The sequence below is a fragment of the Pinus tabuliformis genome, chromosome X, assembly GCF_031772625.1.
Source record: "Pinus tabuliformis cultivar Carrire ecotype Pingquan chromosome X, CPIR1, whole genome shotgun sequence".
Classification (NCBI taxonomy): Eukaryota; Viridiplantae; Streptophyta; class Pinopsida; order Pinales; family Pinaceae; genus Pinus; species Pinus tabuliformis.
The window spans coordinates 1,720,992,231-1,720,999,670 of NC_142308.1; the positions used below are offsets into that span (position 1 = coordinate 1,720,992,231).

At 35.0% G+C, this 7,440-nt stretch overlaps 1 pseudogene; it reads right to left on the reverse strand.

Moving 5' to 3' along the window:
* Window positions 1-5,416: 5,416 nt before the first annotated feature.
* On the reverse strand, window positions 5,417-6,002 carry LOC149146647 (uncharacterized; annotated as a pseudogene).
* Between the last annotated feature and the right edge of the window lie 1,438 nt (window positions 6,003-7,440).

Consider the following 7,440-nt stretch of genomic DNA (forward strand, 5'->3'; position numbering starts at 1 on the left):
CATTAATCCTTTTCTCAATGCTATGGTTCCAGTTGAGCTTGTGATGAATATCAATTCCTAGGTACTTGTAAGAATACACTTCCTCCAAGTTATTATTGTCATACATAAAATTAGCGTAAATGTCCTTCTTGGATTTGATAATCATAACTTTTGTTTTGTCTGTGTTAACAGTCATACCCATGGTAGAGCAGAAATCCTTAAGAAGCCTGAGTTGCTTATTAAGATCAGATGGGCACCTTGCCAAAAGAACAATATCGTCAGCATAAAGAAGAAGGATGACGACTATCCCAGCTACGATCGTGCCATCACATCCTGCTTCCTCTAAATAGCCTTCGAGCTTATCGATGTAAATGCCAAATAGGGTAGGGGAGAGGGGGCAACCTTGTTTAACTCTGATGTTACACTTAATATCTTTCGACCACCCTTCATTGCTCTTTAGCTTGGCAATTACATTCTCGTATAACCTTATAGCGGCAGCTCTCAACTCGAGAGGAACCTTTAGCTCTTCTAATCTATTCCAAAGGTTGTATCTAGGAACCGTATCGAAAGCCTTTCTAAAGTCCACAAAGCAACAAAATAAATTGGATTTATCATTATGACATTCCTCCGCAATGATCCTAAGCGTAACAAGGTGGTTTGTTGTTGAGTGATGCCTTCTGAAACCTGCTTGGCCTTTAGCCCGCTTACCTTCACTTTCAAGCCATATGCTTAACTTCTTTTCCAAAATACTACCATATAACTTGGCTAAGAGAGGGCTGATCATAATTGTTCGATAATTAGAGGGGTTATTTGTATCCCCACTTTTAAAAATAGGGATAATGAGGCTCTCAGTCCAAGGTTTAGGGAACCCTTGCTTGACTGCTTGATTGAAAAGCTTGTGGATGTGGGGGATGAGGACAGGACCTCCAATTTTTAAGATTTCCACTTGGTAACCTTCAATGTCCTTAGCTTTCCATTAGCGAGGCGATTAACCCCAAACTTAATGTCTTCTAAAGAGAAAACTTCTTTCATTGTGAGAAGGGTTTCCAAATTATCCATGACATTTGGAGATTCATAAAGCTTTTTAAGATAGGAATTCCAATCGTGAAGAGCAATTTTATTATTATCCTTAGTCTTCCTAGTTAGAATCTGCCTCCAAAATTTCTTAGGAGCTACCTTAGAGAGGTGTAAGAGATTCTCCTGTCTTTGACGAATGTACTGCCTCTTTTTCCTTTTAGTTAGGGCTTTGTATATTTTTATCTTGTCCATTTTAAGAGATTCATCAACAGCTTCCTTAATTGCTCTCCTTGCACTTTTACAATCTTTGTCATACCATGGGTTGGTTTTGCTATTTCTTTTATTATTTGAAACTTCAATTGAGAACTTGTTAATAGAATATGAGAGGGTTGTAGTAAAATTATGATAGAGGTCTTCTATGTTGTCTATATTAGATAAAGGAAGCAAATTAGTTTTTAATTCATTTAGAAAGAGATCATTTTTATTTCTATCAAATATTAAGTTTTTTTGGCTATAAGTATTATTTTCTATGGGAACTCTATGCATGACAAAATTGAGAGTTATAAGTAAAGGCCTATGATCAGAGTTAGGTTCGTGGTCATTTAAGATGTCAAAATTTATTATTTCGTTGTATAATGGGAGATCAGAAATAACGTAGTCTACCACGCTGCTACCAAGTCCATGGATGCAGGTCATCTTGCTAGAATTGGGCCACTTCTTTAGACCGTTGCAAATTATGAGATCCTGAGCACTACAGAGCTTGACTAGCTCTGACCCAAACAAATTTTCCCTGAGATCTTCAGAGTTCCTTTTGTACCTGCTAGCCAGAGTAGGGTCTTCGTCTAACCAAAGAGGATTAGGGTTGGAATGATTGCTTAGAATAATAGCTTGGTTGTTTGAAGTTCGAGCATTAAAGTCACCTATTAAAAGGATATTACCGTCATTCCTTAGGCTAGAAATATCATTCTCTAAACCATTGTAAGGGTTAGTTTATCTAGATTCTTCTTCTTATAGAAGTTAGAATTAATGGGGGGAAAATAACATATTGCTATGTAGGACTTTTTATTATTAATGTCTTTGATCTCTATCCAACTATATTGGTTGTGAGGGTCATTTTTATAAATCCTAACATGGGGGGAGATGTTCTTCTTAATGTAACAAGCTATTCCCCCAATTCCTCTACGGGAGGATCGCTTGTTCCAGGTAGACCATAGCGTAAAGCCATCTATGTTAGGGACCTTAGATTCTTCGTGCTCCCAAGTTTCAACAAGCAAAATAATATCAACATCATTTGAAATCCAACTTAGCTTGGGGCCTTTGTTCCATGGGAAGCCCCGACAATTCCAAGAAAGGATCCAGAGCATGTTTAATTGCTATTGATTACTATCTTTTTGGTTTCTATCTCGAATAAAGGCTTTTCTATTTCTGATTATTGCCCATTTTCCTTCCTTTCTAGCTTCTTTTACCTTTTGAACCTCCTTTCTTAATTCTGCTTGGTCTTCTGGAATGAGATCTTCATTTATGAATATTCCCGTTCCTTTTAGACTTGCGGTTTTACTAAGTATGTCGTGCTTATGATCAGTGGAGCTCACCTTTATGCGGATTAGTGTTCCTTTATTCTCGGTTAATTTCCCCAACATTGTTGCTTCTGTGAGACACAATGTTTCAATTTGTAATCTATTATGTAGTTCTGTCTGGGCTAAGGCTAAAGTATCCTCATCTACTTCCTCTTTTAAATCGAATATTATAAGGTTTAAGGCCCTTTTGTTACGTTTGTGGTCTAATTCTATTAATTTTTTCATTTCATCTTTAATTGGTTTGATATCTAACTTATCTACCACATTATTTAGGGTGAGACGGCTATTAACTTTTTCTTCTAGTTCTTTAATCATGTCTTTCATTTTAAGACTCTCTAAAGTATCAACATCTCCTTGCTGGGATGGTTGGTTAGTATCTTGGTTATGTTTTTCTATAACCTGCAATCTAGTCTCCATTGCCTCCATTTTATTCTCTAGTAGTTCTATTTTATTTTCTATTTGTTTTTGGATCGTGTCTTCAAGAGATGCAAATCTATTTTCCAGTATGGCTTCTAACTCTTTTTGTAGCTTGGCTTCTCTTTCTTCTCTACGTTTCTCTAAAGACTCTATATACTCATAGAGGCCTTGCAGAGTAACTGTGCTAGGTCTTCCCTTGGTAATCTTTGGTAACTGTGGTGAAATATTCATACTTGAAATTATATGAGCAAATATGTATTAGAAAAAGAAAAAGATAAAGAATGTGTGCACCTGATATCAGAAAACCTGACTGCATATCGCCCGTCTGCCCTTGGTAATCTTTGGTAACTGACTACAGATCGCCCGTGCCCACCGCAACCTGCAAACTCTTTCACCGAGCCTCAGAAAACTTTCACCGAAGAATATATAGAGTATGTTTTTAACTCTTTCACTGAGCCTCAGAACTCTTTCACCGAAGAATATATGCGAAGAATATATAGAGTAAGTTTTTAACTCTTTCACCGAGCCTCAGAACACTTTCACCGAAGAATATATGCGAAGAATATATAAAGTAAGAATATATGCCAAGAATATATAGAGTATGTTTTTAACTCTTTCATCGAGCCTCAGAACACTTTCACCAAAGAATATATAGAGTACGTGTTTAACTTTTTCACCGAGCCTCAGAACACTTTCACCGAAGAATATATGCGAAGATATATAGAGTAAGAATATATGCCAAGAATATATAGAGTATGTTTTATATATATATTTATCTTAATTTTAATTTATTAAATATTTAAAAGTTCAATTTTTTGAAATGTTTTTTAAGAAAGATTTGATTCTTTGATGCATTTCATAGAGGTGGATTAAAAATATTTATTTTAAATGGTTTTATATAATATAAATAATTTATATAGAAATATGTTATTTAAAGTAATTATTAAAATATTTTAGTTTAAATGGTTTTATTTAATATATATTTAAGTGAAATTAAATATATATATTATTTTTATTTTATTTGGAAAGAAAGAAATAAAATTTTGGATTACTTTCTTACTTATTATGTAAATGGTAAATTGGCTAAATTAATGGAGCTAGTCTTAAGATAATGGAACTTAATATTAACAACAATTAGCAATAATATTAGAAAACTTCACATGTGGTTTTAGACAATTTGAGTTAACCCTTGGGATTTAAAATATATTTCTTTTATTAATATAATTAAAAAAAACTACTTTACAACTAGCAATAATATTAGAAAACTTCACATGCTCTAGATCACTTGGGATTTAAACAAGCAATTGCACCATATGTTGCAAAATAAATGTCGTAAGGCAATGACATATGACAAAAGGACAATGACTCGTCTCCTAGAAATATTATGATTGTTGTTAGAGCTTGATGCATGTTGTTTTTTTGGGTAGTCTGAACTTCTAAATTTGATTTAGATGAGCGGAAAGGCTAGAGGAAAAATAAATAAATAAATGTGCTTACCCTGGTTATTCTCGCTGCATTAAAAAATAAGCTGGAAACTTGGATATACATCACAGTGAAGAGTCAGAACTTACACAACTTTGTGTACTAATAATTATGTTAATCCAATGGATGATACAACAACATATATACTAGTTATTGGCCCAAGATCAAATTAGTGTCTAAAACACAAGCAAATAAAATAAAATTAGTGTCTGAAACACAAGAAAATAAAATCAAATTAGTGTCTGAAACACAAGAAAATAAAACTAAGTGTCGTAACCTGGAAAATCTTATGCAATACAAAGAATCTCAATGAACTGAGTTAGTAAGACTTTTGAAAACTTTATGCTAAAATATAAAACCCAACCTAAAGTAGAATAAACATATTGGTTGTAGTAATCATCTCAACCATTTTCTTAGATCCCCAATAAATTAAGGGGTTGTCTCTTCTCCATTGTTGCTTTCAGAGGCAAAAATATCTATTTTTATAGGACTAGGCATGCTCTTCAAGCTTGAACTCCTTATACTTGGGCTCTTGCCGACATATGGAACTACCAGTTGGACGTTGATATGGGGACTTTGAAGCCTTGGAGGATGTTCCTCTTGCTGCTCATGATTACTGAGAAAAAGACACATTCACATTGCAACAATTGGATAAGACTCTTTTGCAAGGGGCATTTTTTAAAGGCAAACACTACAATAGAAAAAGCCCTTTTTCCATCTATTAGGACCTCTCAACAATTAGATTACAAGTATAGGCAATAATGTGCATACTTATCCCGCAATCACTTGTTTGACCACTGGAATTCAAATTCTAGATTACACTAGTCTTACTCTTGACTGGTAGGAGAGTGTACACACCAACAATTGCTCCTAGCATGACAACACGATCAATCTAAATGGTGACAATTTGTAGGTTTACAGTACACGCTTGGGTTTCCCATTGACTACTTCAGGTTGATGGATAACTTGGCCTCCTACTGACCATAGTGAGGCCTCCTCCCATAACTCAGTTTACTCTCTCGTCCATATTTATAATTAGAATACCCAGACTGATAATGTTGGAGTGATATGTTCCATCTAGGATTTTCCTCATACTAATATCCATATAGATTGGCCTTGAACCCATATGCAGGCTGAGGCTAAGGCTGAGGCTTGGGCCTCCATAATCAAATCCTTCACCACAACCACAATAGTGGATTCATCTCCGTCATATGAAGGGGTCAATCTGGATATACGTGTGGGTCTTTATTCATTTACATCATGGGCTCCTGCTACTCCTCCATAAGGGCATGACACTGATCTATATGAAAAGTCATGGCTCATCTCCTACTCAACTGGGAGTATAAAAAGTGTCTTAAGAGGGAGGTTTGTGTTTTCGCACCTGACATAAATGTATAAATCAATCAATCAACGACCCTTACTGCTACTTTGTGATACTAATTCTATTACTCTTGATGATATCCACCACCAAAGAGAGTAGGATTGTAATCATCAAAATAATCAAAATGCATCATGAGTATATCCAAACATTACTTCAAGATTGGTTTGTTTCTAATAATTTCTTGAGTTTCTTGCAAGGTTTTTGAAAATCCCCTCATTCTCACGACCTCTTGCAACTCATGTTTGGAAAGAATACATTTTTTGAGAAAGAGGCATTGTTGGCACCTAATGTCATGGTGATGTGCACAAAATCCACGCCACAAACAATCCATGTGATTCAAGAGTCAATAGAGGTCAGTTATTCCCATTGAGAAATGTTAGATGTAGTAGAAAATGAAAAACATGGGGAGACAAGCCTCCCTTCATAGCTCATAAATAAGGAACATATCGAACCCACAGTCCAAGTTCATCCTCAACAAATCCCTATTACTAGAATTTTTGGAACACCTATGTCCTTCTCATTTGTTGATAGTGTGATGCTTGTTGCATGGGAACAATAATATGGAAATAATATTTTCCAACTTCTAAGCATGGGAAGACAAGCATGTATAAGAGAACACATACGAGCACATAGACAATACATATTGTAAAGAATAAATTTCAATCATTAGTCTGAACCCTATAGCTTCCCAGTGAGATCAAACTTATATATCAAGGATCTATTTGGATACAAAAAAACCCTAATGTCTTTCAGTGCCCAGTCCAAGATGTTGACCCTCATCAAACAATTCAAAAAATTGCATGTGGGGATGAATTGATTGGGACTCCAAATTTCATTCAATAGGGACCCCAGAAAGAAAAAAGATGATCCACAATTGTTGAAAGAAATCACTTGGGTCTTTGAAATTCAATCAAGAAAAGGACCATAGAAAAAAAATAATTAGACAACCTAAAAATGTAATTGCAAGTAAACAAATCACTATAGTTAAATTGTAAACACCCAAAACTAGCACTACGAAATGCGACAACTAACATAAAATCGAAAACTTACTTGAGAAGCAACATTTTGAAGGGGTTGTCTCTTCTCCATTGTTGCTTTCAAGGGCTGAAATCTCTAGTTTTATGGAACCATCCATGCTCTTAAAGCTTGGGCTCCTCAGACAAGCTTGGGTTGTTGTCGGCATATGGAGCTACCGGTTGGATGTTGATATGGGGACTTTGAAGCATTGGAGGATTTTACTCTTGCCGCTCATGATTACTGGAAAAAAGATACATTGACATTGTAACAATTAGATGCAAGACTATTTCGTAAGGGGCATTTTTTAAAGGTAAACACTTTAATACAAAAATCCCTTTTTTCCATTTATTAGGACCTTTCAAAAATTAGATTACAAGTATAGGCAACAATGTGCATACTTATACCACAATCACTTATTTGACCATTGGAATTCAATTTCTAGATTACGAAATCGATTATTCTTACCCTTCACTGGTAGGAGAGTGTACACACCAACAATACTCCTAGCATGATAACACGATCAATATAAATGGTGACCTTCCCAAATGAGTTTTCAACCATATTTTTAAC